The sequence below is a fragment of the Camelus dromedarius genome, chromosome 31, assembly GCF_036321535.1.
Source record: "Camelus dromedarius isolate mCamDro1 chromosome 31, mCamDro1.pat, whole genome shotgun sequence".
Lineage (NCBI taxonomy): Eukaryota > Metazoa > Chordata > Mammalia > Artiodactyla > Camelidae > Camelus > Camelus dromedarius.
In genome coordinates this window covers 610,618-625,893 of record NC_087466.1, presented here as the reverse complement: position 1 = coordinate 625,893, position 15,276 = coordinate 610,618, and the positions used below count along the sequence as shown (strand labels likewise).

The window sequence follows — 15,276 nt, the reverse complement described above, 5'->3', positions numbered from 1 at the left end:
TAGCAGCAGCTAGTCAGTTTCTGCAGAGGAGCCCGCTGGGATTGTGATCGAGACCACATTGAATGCACGGATCACTCTGGGGTGAACTGCCATCCCAAGAACATTGTCTTCTGACCCAGGAATATGCGTGGTGTGTCTGTCCATGTATTTAGGTCTACTTTAATTTTTTCAACAATGCTTTGAGTTTACAGAGTATTATTTTACTTTTTTTTTTTTGCCTTTATACTGAGGACAAGTGTGTAAGGCACTGGAATCAGAAGTGTATTTGAGCCCCGCCCCTTGCTGCCACCATGGTCTCTGTGCTCTTGCTTCACCCTCTGTACAATCTTGCACAAATAGGACCTCAGTAACTCTCTCTTGAATGAATGATTATATGATTGTTGGATGATGCTTGAGAGTCCTTGTGATGATTTTTTTCCCAGCCTTTCCCCACTTCTTAACTATGCCCTTCCCCTTCTTAAACTCCAGCCTTTGTTTCAGACTGCCTGTGGCATTGATTTTTCTTGTTGTAGACTCTTCCTTTCACTGGTTCACGATAATTTTACATGTGGGCTGTGGAAACTTGCTAGATGTCAAGAAAGAGCAAATCCATTGCATGCTAGTATTTTTAGAGTGTGGTAATCTTTTATCGATTGAAATTAAATCAGGCTGACCCCCTGGGCCCTCCCGTGAGCTCTTTTTGCCTTCTCACAGGTGATACTGCTCTGGTTGCTGCATGTGCCCTTCCCCCAGACTTGGTTTTGGAGTTGAATAAGTCACCATCAGTGGAGCCCTCTCTTTAAAAGATGAAAAGAACATTTGCTCCTTCTCCCTGGTTGGGGACTTGGATGAGATGAGGTACCAGATAAAAATGGAGCCCCACCTCATTCTGACCCCAGCTCGTTCCGTTCCTCTCTCCAGGGGAAAAGAGTACAATTCAACAGTATAAAGATTGATTTTGAGCTAATGAGACAGACAAGACAATCGATCATTTATTAAATATCCTTTCATGCCAGAAACAAATGTATTATACACACACAAAAAGCACATAAAGCGTGGTAGTACTGTGGTTACAATTGTGAGTCCATGTTCGAGTCCTGCTCTGGAGTGACCAGTCCTGTGAGATGGAGAACTGGTAGGTCGGGTTAGCCTCTCCAGGACTTGTTTTCTGTCCTGCAGAGACGGGGCTGGCTAGGCGTCCCCCCCCCCGTAGAGGTGCTGTGGGGTGTAAATGACACGCGTGGGCAGCCCGAGCACAGCTGCTCGTTCCTCGTAAGTGCAGGAGAGCATAGCTTTTGCGGTGACGGCTTTATGATCGCCCTGTGTAGACTCTTAGTGCTCCGAAGGGATGCCTTGTGGTTTGGAGATGGGATTCTCACTTCTGTAAATACCGAAGGATTGTGTTATTGGGCCTTGCTGATTTGAATCTATTCTTTAGAAAGTATATATTGTAGATTTTTTTTCAAGCATGCATGATTTTTTCTTTTAATATTTATAGTTCTACTCTCTCGTCTCTTGTGTGATTTTTCATGGAAAGTAGGAAACAATCCTAAGCCACCTGCCCCTTCACACTTCTCCGTGGTGGATTTCCTCCCTGACTGGAAGAGGGTTTTGCATAGGAAATTTACTTTGTTTCCCTTTTCTTGGAGTCTCTCTGTCTGTCTGCCCACCTCTCACTTGTCCATCTGTCCACTTATCTACCCACTCATTCTTCTGACTTGTTCCAACAATCATTTCAGGCAGCTTACAGAAAAACAGATACCAAATAAGCAGGTGAGAAAATGGAGCCAAGTTCAGACCGTGAGGCTAGGAGGTGAGCCTGTGTGAGGGTTGCAGGGTGAGACACACGCCTCTACCCTCTGACTTATAAGATCGACAGCAAGTGTGTGCCTGAGGCTCCCAGCAGACACAGGGAAACGGTTTGTGGGAGATGCTCACTGGCTGTGAAATAAATAAGTGGCTTAGGAGTAGCCCAGCCTTTCCAGCTACTAAGGCTTAGGAGAATATTTTGAGTGTCTTCCAAAATCAGAGTATTGCATCGTTTCTTTTGTCACAGTTCTACGTGTAGTTGGTTACATTCTATACCTGGAAATTTCTCCAAAACTCCTTCCCACGTGAGTCCCATGGCTCGGGACTGGGGTGGTTCTGCTCATTGACAGGTATTGGCCAGAAACAGAAAATGACATCCTCAAAGGAGACTGGGACTATTCAGTCATGTTTTGTCAGTGCTGTTGACTTCACAAAATGCTTTCACTGTTTCTCTCCATCTGAGGCGGCAGCGTGCTCTCTTAGCAGCATCAGGAGCTCAGGGCCACGGGATGGTGGGGGTGACTGCATTGCCGTCAAGACAGCTGAGCTGGTCACTTCAGGCGTGGTGCTTTCACGTAGTGCATTTTATGTTCTTTAATAGAAGGTTTCAACATGAAGTTAAGTAACTGAGTTAATTAACATTTTATAAATACGATGCTTTAGTTGAAAAAACCGTTATTGGCACATTATAAGTTGTGAAGGATTTAAAAACGTTTTCATTACTGAAATTTCAGTAGGGAAGATACACAGTTTATCTTATTTGTGCCTCTCTTTACAGTAAAAAGGAAACAAGACAGAAAAGGCAAAAGATGCTTTCTGTTCTTCCTGTCTGTTTGCAGGTGCCCTCACCTCCAGCGACATTAATCCAGACACCAGCACTGACACTGGCCGTGCTCAGAACTGCCTCAGCCTTGAAGACACAAGTGACAAATAGAAGGGGGCCACGCCCTGTTACAGCAGGTGCTCTCACTTTGTGGGTCCTTATGTAACTGCATGGTGTTATTCAGGATCGCCCGTTCTACATTGTGTGACGCTGCTGCCGTGTATCCTAGTTACTTGTTTCTGTAAGTACTCGTGTATTTTTTCCAATGCGTGGTATTAGACATCTAAAAATGCTTTTTTCAGATGAAAAATAATGTGTATTTAATATAATAAGTCTGAAAAAAGGGGCAAAAGAAGCCATCCTGGTCCCACTACTCAGAGATAATAATTAACATTTTAATATCTATTTTCTGTTCTTTTCATCAGTGTGTATCACCTCTGTCATAAAAACCAGTGAGCACTCTGTGCCTGTTTACTGTGTGGAGACCTCCATTTTCCATTCAGCTTATTACATGTTTTTCTACAACATTCTATCTCCCCTGGCATGATTTTTAATGACCAGTATAGCATTCTGTCTTGTGGAGGCATCATCCATTTTCCTTCGGACTTAAATAAACTTTTAAATTGCAAGTATACTTAACTGAAATACTGAAAAGAGAGCTGTGGTGGTAACGAAAGGCCCCTACCTCCCTTCCCCTTATTTCCTGATTGTAAAAGCTGTTGACAATGTGCTGTATATATTTCATGACCCTTATGCCTGTGACATATGTATATATATATACACATACATACGTACATACATACACGTATATGAGAAATCTATTTATATGTGTGTGTATATATGCTTTATTGAAAAATAAGGCCATACTATATGTTTTCTGCAGCTCGCTTTATTTACTCAGGGGTATATCATAGACGTCCTCCCACTCCAGGCTCACCCGGCCCTTTCAGATAGAGTGGAGGGGTCTCCTGATTTGCAGGTGTGGTCTCTTGTGCAAGGACAACTGTGGTGGGAGAGTGCTGTGGACAAAGCCCTGGACCACACCGAAACGCTGGCCCCCTCAGAGCCCACAGCTCGCCGTGATTTATCACATCATTGTCTTGATGGTGGACACTTAAGTTTTCTCCACTTTCCACTGTCAGAAAGGATGTTTGACTGGCATCCTTCTTGTACAAACATTCCTGTGATCTTGTATGAGTATTCCTTTAGTTAAGTCTTCTGGAAATTTAGTCCCTGGATGTGACATTTACATTCATCACAGGCTCCTTTCAAGTGACTCTAGAAATTCCTTCTCCAGTGGGGAATGAAAGATGTAAAATTACTTATGTAACCAATTCTCTATCACTGGATATGATTTCACTTCAGCTTTTCTTCCCACCATTGTAAATAGTGCTGTGTAAATGCCCTGATGAGTACATTTTTTTGAGCTGATTTCTTTTTTTCTAAACAAAATGATTCCTAGAAGTGGAGTTAAGTCAGTGTGTACTCACGGTTTTTAGAGTTTACATATTCATTGACATGTCATCCTCCAAAAAGTTTGCTCAGTTTTTTCTCCTACAGATGGACACTAGCTAGAATACCTTTTACAAATATTTGCCAATATGATGAGCAAAAGTTCTTTTTCAATGTTTTAGTTTGCATTTGATGACCAGTGAGGTACTGAGCATTCTTCACTCATTAGCCATTTGGCTTTTTAAAAATGAATGGTCCCTTTTGTTCTTTGCACACAGTTAAGTGAGGGAGCTTCTTGTTGCTTTGTGACAGCTCTTTGTATGTTATGAACATTAACTTCTTGTCTTCATCAACAAGTGTCACAGAGGTTTTTCTTGTCATTTCTTGCCTTTCATTTTGTTCAGTAGGTTTTTTATCTTCATTGTGGCCCAAAATATTCTTAAGATAGTAAATGTCTTCCTTATGGGTTTTATCTTCAGCATTATTCTTAGAAATACGTTCTTATAATGGAATAAATCTCTTCTGTAGGTTTTTTAATGTCTAAGATGGAGATGATAATAGTACTTGTTATAGTGAGGGTAAGTTGAGTTAATATGAGCAAATTGTTGTATTTACTGTTATTATTACTTTTTAATATTTACATCACTATCTGTAATTTTTCTTGTGGTCATTATGACAGGAATATAATTTATTCTTTCCAGGTGATTGTCTGATCTTCCCAGGACAATTATTGAATTCATATTTTTCTCTTTGATTTGAAATCCCACCTATACAAAATACTTATGTACACTAGAGTCTCTTTTTGAGCTCATGGTTCCTTTCTATCAATTTTCCTCTCTTATTCCAGCACCGTATCTTACATATTGTAAAAATTTATTTAATATTTTACAATGAGATTTATTTTTTATTCTTTTCTTGCATCCCAAATTTTCTTGGCCAGTATTATCACTTTATTATTCCTGAAGAATCCAAAAATATTTTGCTCAAGTTAAAAAAAATCAGATAAGAGTTTTCATGGGATTTTTTAGTAAGTCTTCAATTATCTTTAGGAGAACTTATATCTTTACAAAACTGCTTTCCTCCATGCAATATGTTGATGTCTCTACATTTACACCTCTTCTTTTACCCTTCAGTTCAGTCCTGTAGTTTTCTTCATTTAGAACATGGGCATAATTTTTGAGTTTATTCCAGATTATTCTTGATATTTTTGTTAATTTTGTAAGTGAGAATTGTTTGCTATTGTATTTTCTGACTGCTTAAAACTGACACCTAGGAAGGCAGATTCGGTTTGTAAATACTCACTTTGTAACATGTCATTTAAAATTGTAATTATTAAGTACTTGTTCCAGAATCCTTTCTATTCTGTTTTTAAAAATTTGTTTCCAATATTATCAAAATGGTCATAGCTAAGTAGTATAGGTGGGGAGACAGATGGAGAGAGGTAGTGTGGCTCATGTACAAACTGTGAGCAGTTTCATGGCTGCCTTTAGGCTGGAGAAGCCCCAGAAGAGCCCAGGTTATACCGGGGGTGGCTTCGTATGCACTTGAAAGCCAGCTTTCCTGCCTGTATGGTGAAGCCTGGTGGGCGTAGCAGGTAGGTGATCAAGGTCCGATGAAGGTCATCTGCTGCACAGAGTGCTGTGTTTGTGAGAACTGGAAACCTCTGCCATGGGAAATGCTTGGCGCCAGGAACACTGTAGGGGAACTGGGGAGCCTGTGTGTTAAGGATTTTCCAGTCCTGGGAGTGGGAAGAGCAGACTCTGCATTCAGATCTGAGTTTGAATTCATCCTCTCTTGTTTACTGGTCCTCTGACTTTTGTCAAGTTATATACCCTCTTTGAACTCCTGTTTTCTTGTCTCTCAAAACAGGAGAATTACAGCCTGCTGCTAGCATTTGTTCAGGGTAAATTATCTGTGTCTATAAGATGCCACATATAGTCACAAGCTCAGTGAGAAATAGGCTGTCGCTTCTTCTGCAACTCAGTGCTCAACAAGACATCGGGAGAAAGACAGTTCCTAATTTGTATGTTATGCCAGTAGGGACAAAATTAATGTTTTGCCTTTCCCTAGCAGTATACTCACTCCTTTTCTTCATTTACCTCTTTCCTCCTTTCCTTTCCCTTCCTCCACCAAAAGATCCTGAGACTCTCTCAGAACACTAGATTCAAATTACTTTAAAAGTTGGCTCATCCCCTAGAAATGACAGTGACATAAAAAAATCTGTTCACATCCCAGACTTGACTGTATTTGATTTACACACACACACACACACACACACACACACATCTGGCTACCTCTCAATTCCTGAGGGAGAAGGACCATTTTTTCTGAGTTTTCATTCACTGAGCGTGAGTGCAAAGTCTCTTAAGCAGACTTTCTCCTGGCTTCATGCATGGTTTTTTATTGGATTTCTCTGTGGCCATAGAATTATTCTCCTACTAGAAGAGAGGAAGTGGAGACATAGAGATTCTGCTTAGATATTGGTGTCATCATATTTGAGTTGGAAAGGACTTAAGACAGCATAGAGTCATAACTTTTTATGGGTGAGAATCCATGATGGCGTAACTTGGACAAGAACCTGGGCCTCCTGCCATTGTGTCCACGTGGATGAAGAGGCAAATGGGTGTGGGATGGCAGGGATCCTTCTTGCTTGAGTCCCAGGGTCTTGCTAGTTTTCATTGCTCAGCTGCCTTTAGTTTATGTCCATGTGGCCTCTCATGGGAAGGTCACTCTATCGTGATAGATTGAGTTTCTTATCAGCAAAAAGCTCTGGACCCACTCACATTGCCCAGAGTTTTTCTGCTGTCCTGATGACACTTTATGTAAATGAGACCTAAGAAAACTGCTGGATATAGAACCCTTATTTTTATCATTTGCCCTCGAATTCCATAAGAAAGGGGTGCTGTCTCAGGCTGTCTAAGGCTTGATCTGAATAAAGATAGGGTGATAGGTTGTGCTGCTGGACCATCACAAGTGGAATGGGATTTCCACCTTAGTTTTTAGAATCAGGCAGAAGAGTTCAAATCTTGCCTTTACCAGTTAATAGCTTTGTGACGTTGAGGAAGAAAGTTTACTTTTTTGTGTCCAAATTTCTTTATCTGTAAATAAGTTCAGTATTTATTTTAGGGTTTTTGTTTTAGAATTGAATGAGCTAATTCCCTCATTTATACCTAAAATACTGATTGCGTGGTTCTATGCTGGTGCCTTGGTAGTTGATTACTAAGGGAGTTGGCAATGAGAATTGGGGTGGGGGACCCCTGGATCATAGAGCTTATATTCCAGGATATGCTTGTAAAAGACTGGATGTGCAGTGGGTTTTTAGTAAATATCTATTCTTTTCCTAATCCCCACTGATTGTATATATATATTTATACTAATATATGAACTTTTTTGTTGAAATTTATATCTCTTTGTAGTATTTAAAATATGTAGCTATAACAAAAATACGTGAAATAAAATGATTTGATTTTTATTTTCCTTTCAATAATGAAAACAAAAGAAAATAGAAAAGGAAGAAAGTTTTGTAGGACTAGAAATAATTTTATTTCCATGGAATCAAGCCTCTATATTAAGTTTTTTGGTTTTGTTGTTAAACGGTATGTAAAATTAATAGGTTGTGACTTCAGTGTTGATAGCTAGGTGAGTTTCTTGTTATTGTTGTCTTTGATGAATTATTTTCACTAGATCATAAATGATGTGCATGCTACATATTGGAAATGAGGAAGAAGTGGAGACATACTATCTCCAATGTATTTTGTTACCGAGTCCAAACTCATTCTGCTTGCCGCATGACAGCCCAATAAACTGGGAGATGAGGTGTTGGGGCAAGGAATAGTGACTTTATCTGAAAAGCTGGCAGACCCAGAAGATGTCAGACTGATTTCCTGGAGAACCCTCTTCCCCAGGTCAGAATTCAGGCTCCTTTTATACTGCAAAGGGGAGGGGGTGTGGTTGGTTGTTGCAAACTTCTTGCTGTATGAATTGTTTGTCCTTGGTGTCCTTTGTCCTCGCAGCTGTCCATGTGGGTCAAATCATTGTGCCCCTGTAAAACCTTCGACAAAAATAAGGTTATTCTTTATTTTGCAACTTGAAACTCTACATAAGTGCAGAAGAGCTAACATCCTTAAATATCAGAGCCTGGAGAATAGGCTTTCCTGTATATTTCAGGCTAAAGTCAACTTTCTTTCACAAAAGGTGTAGAGCTAACTAGTCTGAGCCTAGAAAACAGGGCAAAGGATTAAAGCCAAAGGAACAGATCCAACATGGAGTCAGATTTCTTCTTTCCTATTACAATTTCTTTTTCCATCTCCTACATAATTTTAGTAAGAAACATAAGCAATTTTGTATTTTTGCTTCTTAATAACCGATAAGTGGGCTGACTACATTTTGTGAGCAGGGATGCTGTGCGGGCCTTGGGGTCTCAGCAAACTCTTGTTGAGGGTGGTTGACCCTGCAACATGTCTAATGCCCCCAGTAGTGTTGGTGAGGGTCCCCCCAGCCTGGGGCTCTACTCAGGAAACAGCGTATGGGCATTGACCTCTGGAGACCTCTTTTTCGGCTGCAGGAAATTTTTTCAGATACTGTGATTGAAAAATCACTCCAGCTGGTGATAATTTGGGAAAAGAGGAAGAGGAAAAGTGTTTGGAGTAGAGTAGAAGAGAAATGCAGAAGATCAGGGAGGCTGGGGGCTTGGCAGCTGGGCCTAGGGAGAGAGGGGAGCAGAGGTGGGGAGGGGCCCGGCTCCAGAAACAGCTCCTGCACCTGTCCCCGCACCCAAGCCACACAGCTTTTAATTGGCCTGGGCCACTCTCCTGGCTGGATGTCACCCTGGGCAGAACCTTGAGAACTGAAGTTGACGGGTAGGCAGCACTCACCTAGGGGGTCACTGAGGACTTTATTCAAGTCCACAGTGCCTTTTCTGGTCATGTGTCTTCACTTGCCCTTTATCTCAAGATCCGAGGAACAGGAGCAAGGAACTCAGGGAGAGACATCTGACTGTGTTAAGAGAGGACAGACAGAGTGACACGGGAAGCGAGGACTATCGCAGCAAAGTAAAATGACTTCACAACTATTGCATCTGACCTGCAGGTGTGAGAGAGCCTAAGCCTGTCTCAGAGTGCAGGGGACAAGCAGAAAGGAATGGTAAAATTTCCACTGACAATTGAAATTTTGCAAAATAGCCTGCTACTTTTGGTTGTATCACTTGAATGAATGCAGGTGTGTTTCTGTGGGCATTTATAGGTTCACTCAACCCCACCAGCCCCTCTTGCCCCCATCATGGGTGGGTTTTCTCAAGCACAGTGCCACTCCTGCTTTGGGGGGCCACGCTGCGGGTCCTCGCCTGGCACTGGACTGCTACAGGACACTGAGTCCCCAAGGCACAGCCTGCGAGTCACGACAGGAACACCTCTGCTCTTGACTGAGGGCCTCCTTTTCCCCCTGCAGTGTTAGAATGCCGGTGACTCAGTTAGAAGCGTGCATCCAAGCCATTCTTCCTTGTCATCACCATCTTGAAGCGGAGCCTGAATCTTCTGAATTTCTCCAGAATGTGGTTTACAATCACCTTCAACAAGTGGTTGTGTGTCCTCTTACAAGTGGAGGTTTTACTGCCGTTTTCCTGGAACTTACTCACCACTAGTCCATCTGATGTTTCTGTGCTAGGATTCAGTATGGCCTGCTGAAAATTCTGCAGTCAGATCTTGAAACCCTGATGAAGAGGATTATTTTATTTTTTATATGATAGTCTTTTACTTTCAAAATTCAGAATTTTCTGTTCTTTCACTTTTTAGGGTGGATTTGGAGAAACAACTTTGCTCTTACTGTCCTTGCGACCTGTTGCTTTATGCCTCTAACCCGTCTTCTGTCACTTTTTAGGAGGTTCTATTCGTGACCCTGTCCAGGTTGTTCATATTATAAAACATAAAGTCTGTGAAAGTACAGTTCCTTTTTTTCCGAAAGCATTCCACAGATACCACTGAAATCTGGGTGTGGTTTTAAGAAGACAGAAGTATTAGAACATGTACTTGCAGGTTGCTAGTGCAAAATCCCCAAATCAAAAGTCTAGCTAAATAACTAACATCTTTCTAATCTACCTTGGATTTGTATGGATAAGTGAAGCAGTTTGCTAAGAACTCAAGACCAGGGTTAGAATACAGGCTTGTGTAGCTCAGCAGGTCCTCCAGAGCTGATGCTCTGCCAGGGGGCAGGGCTGAGGGGAGAGGGCGGGTCCTCCCCTCCCTGAGCTGATTGTTTCATGGCAAAGACCTTCACCAGGTGAAGAACTTGGAGTTTCTTCTAAGAACAGTGGGTTTGAAAAGAGTCTTAAAAGCATGGGAGTGACAGAATCCCATTTGTGTCAAGTAGGGAAAAGCAGCTGGGGGGCCACTGGGAGACTCATGATTCCATGTGGGAAGTATTGGTGGCTTCCACCTGAGAAGTGGGACGGTCAGTGGGAAAAAGCGAACAGATTGAAGTCATGTTAGATGCTAAAATGAAAGGATGAATGATGTCTGTGAGGGTAGGATGGAATAAGGCCAGGGTTTTTGGGTGGATTAATACTGTAAATGATGGTCCTGCTGTGCTCTGAGGAGGGGAAGCTGCAGAGGGAGTTCTGGGGGAAAACTGATGAGTTCAGCTGTGGGTAAAATGAAAGGCTGTTAGATGTGTGGTCTGGGAGTTCAGGCGAGAGCCAGTAGTGAGTAGGGGGCAGGGGAGAGAGACCTTCAAATCATTTTCTCTTGTGAATATACAAAAAAGTGTGAGTAATACACTTACGCCTCTATATTCTGGATTTAAAACCCATTAACATTTTGCTATATTGACTGCAGAGGTTCTTAATTCTTTTAATACAAATAAAATAAATAGAAGCAAAATAGTCGAGTTAATGAAAATCTTAGAGTTGATGTGTGTGCTTGTATGTATTTTGATACCTCATCTGTTTATAACCATAATCTATTAAAAGTTAACTAGTTTAACATAAGAGTTAAACAGAGGGACGTGACACATACTGTTGGGGGTTGAAGCTGATCTTCTCGGGCAAATTATGTCGCCTCTCTTTGCCTTAGATCCATCTTCTGTGACTGCCCCCGGGCCCCTCATCACAGCTGATTTCCTAGATTAGAAGTTGGGAGGGAGGCTGCTGTAGGGAGAGAGAAGTGGCAACTGCCACGGACCCTGACGAGAGAGACAAAAACAGATTAAAGCCGATAAACTGAGTACAAACAAATACCCTCAAAAGAGAAAGAATCCCACAGTCTTTTGAGCCACTTAGCGTAAGAGAAACAAAATCACTTGGACCCAAACTTCTTGAGTATGTGAGTATTGTGGGTGGAAATGTGTCATCAGAATAGATTTGAGAAAAGGCGATTTGGTTTCCCTTGATGTTTCCGGTAAGGATGGACAGCAGAAGGGAAACCCCCCCGTTTCAAAGTGAAAGCTGCTATTTTGTGTGAAACTGACCAAAGGTTGGAAACCAGTCATCAGTGGTGCTGGCAAGTGAACAGCCTTCTGGATTGGGTGGGGCACCTACTGTGACTTCCTGGTGATCTGCTGGGTAGGGGCTGGGAGATGGGCAGTAGTTCTGCCTGGTGACCCGGGCATAAACCTGGGCTCTGAAGCTGCTGGTCTGACTAGCAGAACTGGGCACAAACATTCTTAAGGGGGCAGCTCGGGATGTGGCCTGGGACACCTGCCATGCTGAGGGCGAGAGGAGGGCTTCCCTGAGGGGTTGTCCTGCAGAGAGTGGAAAAATCCACCTGCAGGGACGGAAGAGCCTCTGAGCAGGGGGCCGGATACACAGGCATGATTGGCCTGAGCACGGAGGGTTCAGTGAGCCGGAAGTCATACAGTGGCCGGAGCAGCCTTTTTCCTGAGAAACTGGAGTTAAAAGATGTTGAAAAGGCAGCCTGCAGACAGAACCTGTGGTGGGTTATCAGTGACCGGAAAGGACTGGTCAGGCAGGCACGAGAGAACCCTGTGAGCCTCCCAGATGGGGTGTCACGCTGAAGGGAGGAGCAGAGTTATAGACTATGCCACTTATTAGCTGTGTGACTTTGAGCAAGGTCACCCCACCTCTCTATATATATCTTCATCTGTAAAGTGACAGAGTGACAAGCTCGTGTCATCAGAAGGCTTAGTTTAGCTCTGATCCTCTGTGTCCAGATCCTGTCAGTGCTGCCCTGCAAGGTTCTGCAGCGGCTGCTCTTACCCTGAGATGGGAGGGCATAGAGGGACATAGTAGCACACGAGGGCAGGAGGGGGGTGCTTTAAAAACAGACATGTAGCCACCTGCAGCTGCAGACCTGCAGGCAGTTTGATTGATGGTTCTGGAGAGGACTTTGGAGGCCTTAGCATCTTCTTTAGACTTGCTTTCCCTTGGGGACCCGGATTGCCTTTGCAGATTAATGTTGAAAATTTGAGCTTCTGGAAAAGCTGTTTTCACAGATGGGTATATATGTAACATATCGTCTAAAATAAAATGCTTTTATTTAATGTGTGGGACTTTGCAGCTGTTGGGAACAGCTCCGTTGGCCTGGTCACGGAGGACACTAAGGGTCAGCAGAGCGTGCGGGAGGGCAAGAAGCCCGCAATGCTGCTGCGGGGTGTTCTCCCCAGTAGGGCGCTCTGCTGAGTTGACTCTTCTCTGAGTTTGGTTGCCAGATGAGCAGACAGAAAAGTAATGAGTTCTGGTGGGATTGTATAATGACAGGAAGAAAGAGGGACCCGTAGTTTTCTGGACTAGGACACGCATTTTGTTCTTGATCCAGTGTGTTTCATTGCGGATTTGATGAGTTGTGTCTGTTCTGGATCTGATTTGGGCTAATCTGTATATTTGGAAAGGAACCGAGATGGAATTATTGCAGACACCTTGTTCTTTAATGAGTCCTGTGCAAACATAAACACGGATGAAGCATACGTTTGAATTTAGTGGTGTAGGGAAGGGTTTTCTGCACGTTACAGGTGAAGGCAAGGCAGAATTCCTCTTCTTTGTGGGCAGGGAATTGGGTCCACCTGTTTTTTCTGTAACGGCTTCTGAGAGCAGTTTATGGTAATTAACCAACATTGACAAATGGTGGCACACATTGCATTTAAGAGCTGGCCGACTGCAAACTTGTGTATTGGACAGGTGGATTTCACAGAGAAGTGATGAGGTAGATGGGAGAGAGAAGGAGCACAGGCATGGGCACCTCAGCTTCAGGTTTAAATCGCCATTTCCACACCATAGGAATTTGGAATAGAATGTAACCTCACTTAGCCTGTTGGTGAATCAGTAAAATGGGCATGATAATATTCACTTCTTCCTGGGTTTGTTGTAAGTTGTGTAGACTGAAATAAATGTGCAGCATAAAAGTTAAGAGTTAAGTTTTATTCGGTGAGAGGACTCCAGCGGGGATGACAGCCTCTCAGATTGCTCTGAGGGACTGTTCCAAAGACATAGGGGAGGAGCTAAGATATATAGGAGCTTTACAACAAAGACCAGGTAGTTGGAACAATAAAAGATTGCTTGTTATCTAAAGAAAACCAGATATCTCAAGTTAAAGAATTTAGTGCTTTTATATTTATGGGAGGAAGCAAACATTTGGGCTCACTGAATTCATTCATTTGACAAGCACCTAGCTATCTAGGGCCAGTATCCTGTCCTTTCTTATTCTGAGTCCCCTCAGAGGGCACCATTGTGAGTGGCTGCAGAGGCTGGGCTGCAGGCCTGTCCTCGCTGGGGGGTGGCGGCAGCCGCTGTTGACTTGGTTTCAGTATTCTTTGTTTACTGACATGGTTGCAGTATTTTCATTCACATTGTAGTATTTTCGTTCACGGACTGATTATGGATAATCTGCAAACTTGGAAAGCAACCAAGATTGAATTACTGCAGTTACCTTCTAGTTTAATATGCCGTGTGCAAACATAAACACGGATGAAGCATATAAAAGGATTTGGTGGTGTAGGGAAGGTGTTCTGCACACTACAGGATAAGGCAAGGCAGAACTCCTCTTCTTTGTGGGCAGGGATGTGGGTCTACCTGTCTTTTCTGTAGCGGTTTCTGAGAGCAGTTTATGGTAATTAACCAACATTGACAAACAGTGGCACACATTGCATTTATGAGCTGGCCTGTGCAAACTTGTGTTTTGGACAGGTGGCTTTCATAGGCAAGTGGTCAGGTGGATGGGAGAGAGACATAGCCTAGGCCTGGGCTCAGATTCAGGCTTAAATAGCCATTTCCTCACCAAAGGGCCTTGGACTAGAGTGTAACTTCCCTTAACCTGTTGGTGAATCTGTGAAATGGGCATGATAATATTCATTTCTTTCTGGGTTTGTTGCAAGTTGTAAACAATATTATAACACACATGAAGCACTTAACACACTGGCACTTAGCAGTGTTCACTGCGTCTGTCCGCCCCACTTAGCGTGTGTCAGAGCTGTAAAGGCAGCACGTGTCTGTTGAGGATGCACTGGTGGTGCCTTGAATACGTTGTGAATTTGGTGACTTCCTTTAATCCTTGTAACTGTATGTGCCATGGGCAGTTATTTTCTTGGACAGATGAGGAATCTCAGGGTAAATAAGACTGTGTAATTTGCCCAAACTCAGACCATAATTTTGGGTGCAGGGGCCTCGGTTCAGCATGGGCCCCTGGGCCTTCTGGCCTCTCCGTTCAGCAGGTGTGGGCTCGCCTGTCTCCCAGCCCAGAATATCCAGCAGGCAGCAAGACACACCTGGCCCTGTGCTTCTTGAGCAAAACCCAGGAGGGGAGGCAGGTACTAAAGGGATAAACATAAAAACAGATGACAGCAAACTGTGATCAGCTCTGAGAAGGAAAGGAACACGCCTCGCTGTGCAGAGCTGGGAGCTTTCCCGTCGGGGCTGCTCTGGGGGCATTCATCTCAGCTAAAAAAACTCTGCTGCTGCACCAAGGCAGGAAGGCAGGGTGCTTGTGACCAGGTAGACTGAGCCTCGCTGATCGTACTCATTCACCATTAAGCGGCAGCTGTCACGGGCACTTACCTTGTAGACAGATGTTGGCCATAATCATCACGCACATTGCTTGGTAGTTTTATTGACCCCACCTTTGAGATGAGGTCATTGAAGCTGGGGAGATTGCTGCATGCCCTTGTATACCTTGGAAATTACCCCCACTGGTCTTTTAACCTAGACTGGTGTGGCTGTCATGTCCCAGCCCTGTGGATGGCATCTTGTAGCTTCTCCCAAGTGACCCAAATGA

The 15,276-nt window shown here is 43.3% G+C and overlaps 1 long non-coding RNA gene across 1 annotated transcript in view; it reads left to right on the top strand.

The window, feature by feature from the left end:
- The first annotated feature begins 2,732 nt into the window (after positions 1–2,732).
- Positions 2,733–15,276, top strand: part of LOC135318477 (uncharacterized) — an 87,490-nt gene continuing 74,946 nt past the window's right edge. Inside the window, exon 1 of the long non-coding RNA XR_010378527.1 lies at positions 2,733–2,852. This is a non-coding gene — a long non-coding RNA (uncharacterized LOC135318477). The remainder of the gene's footprint in view (positions 2,853–15,276) is intronic.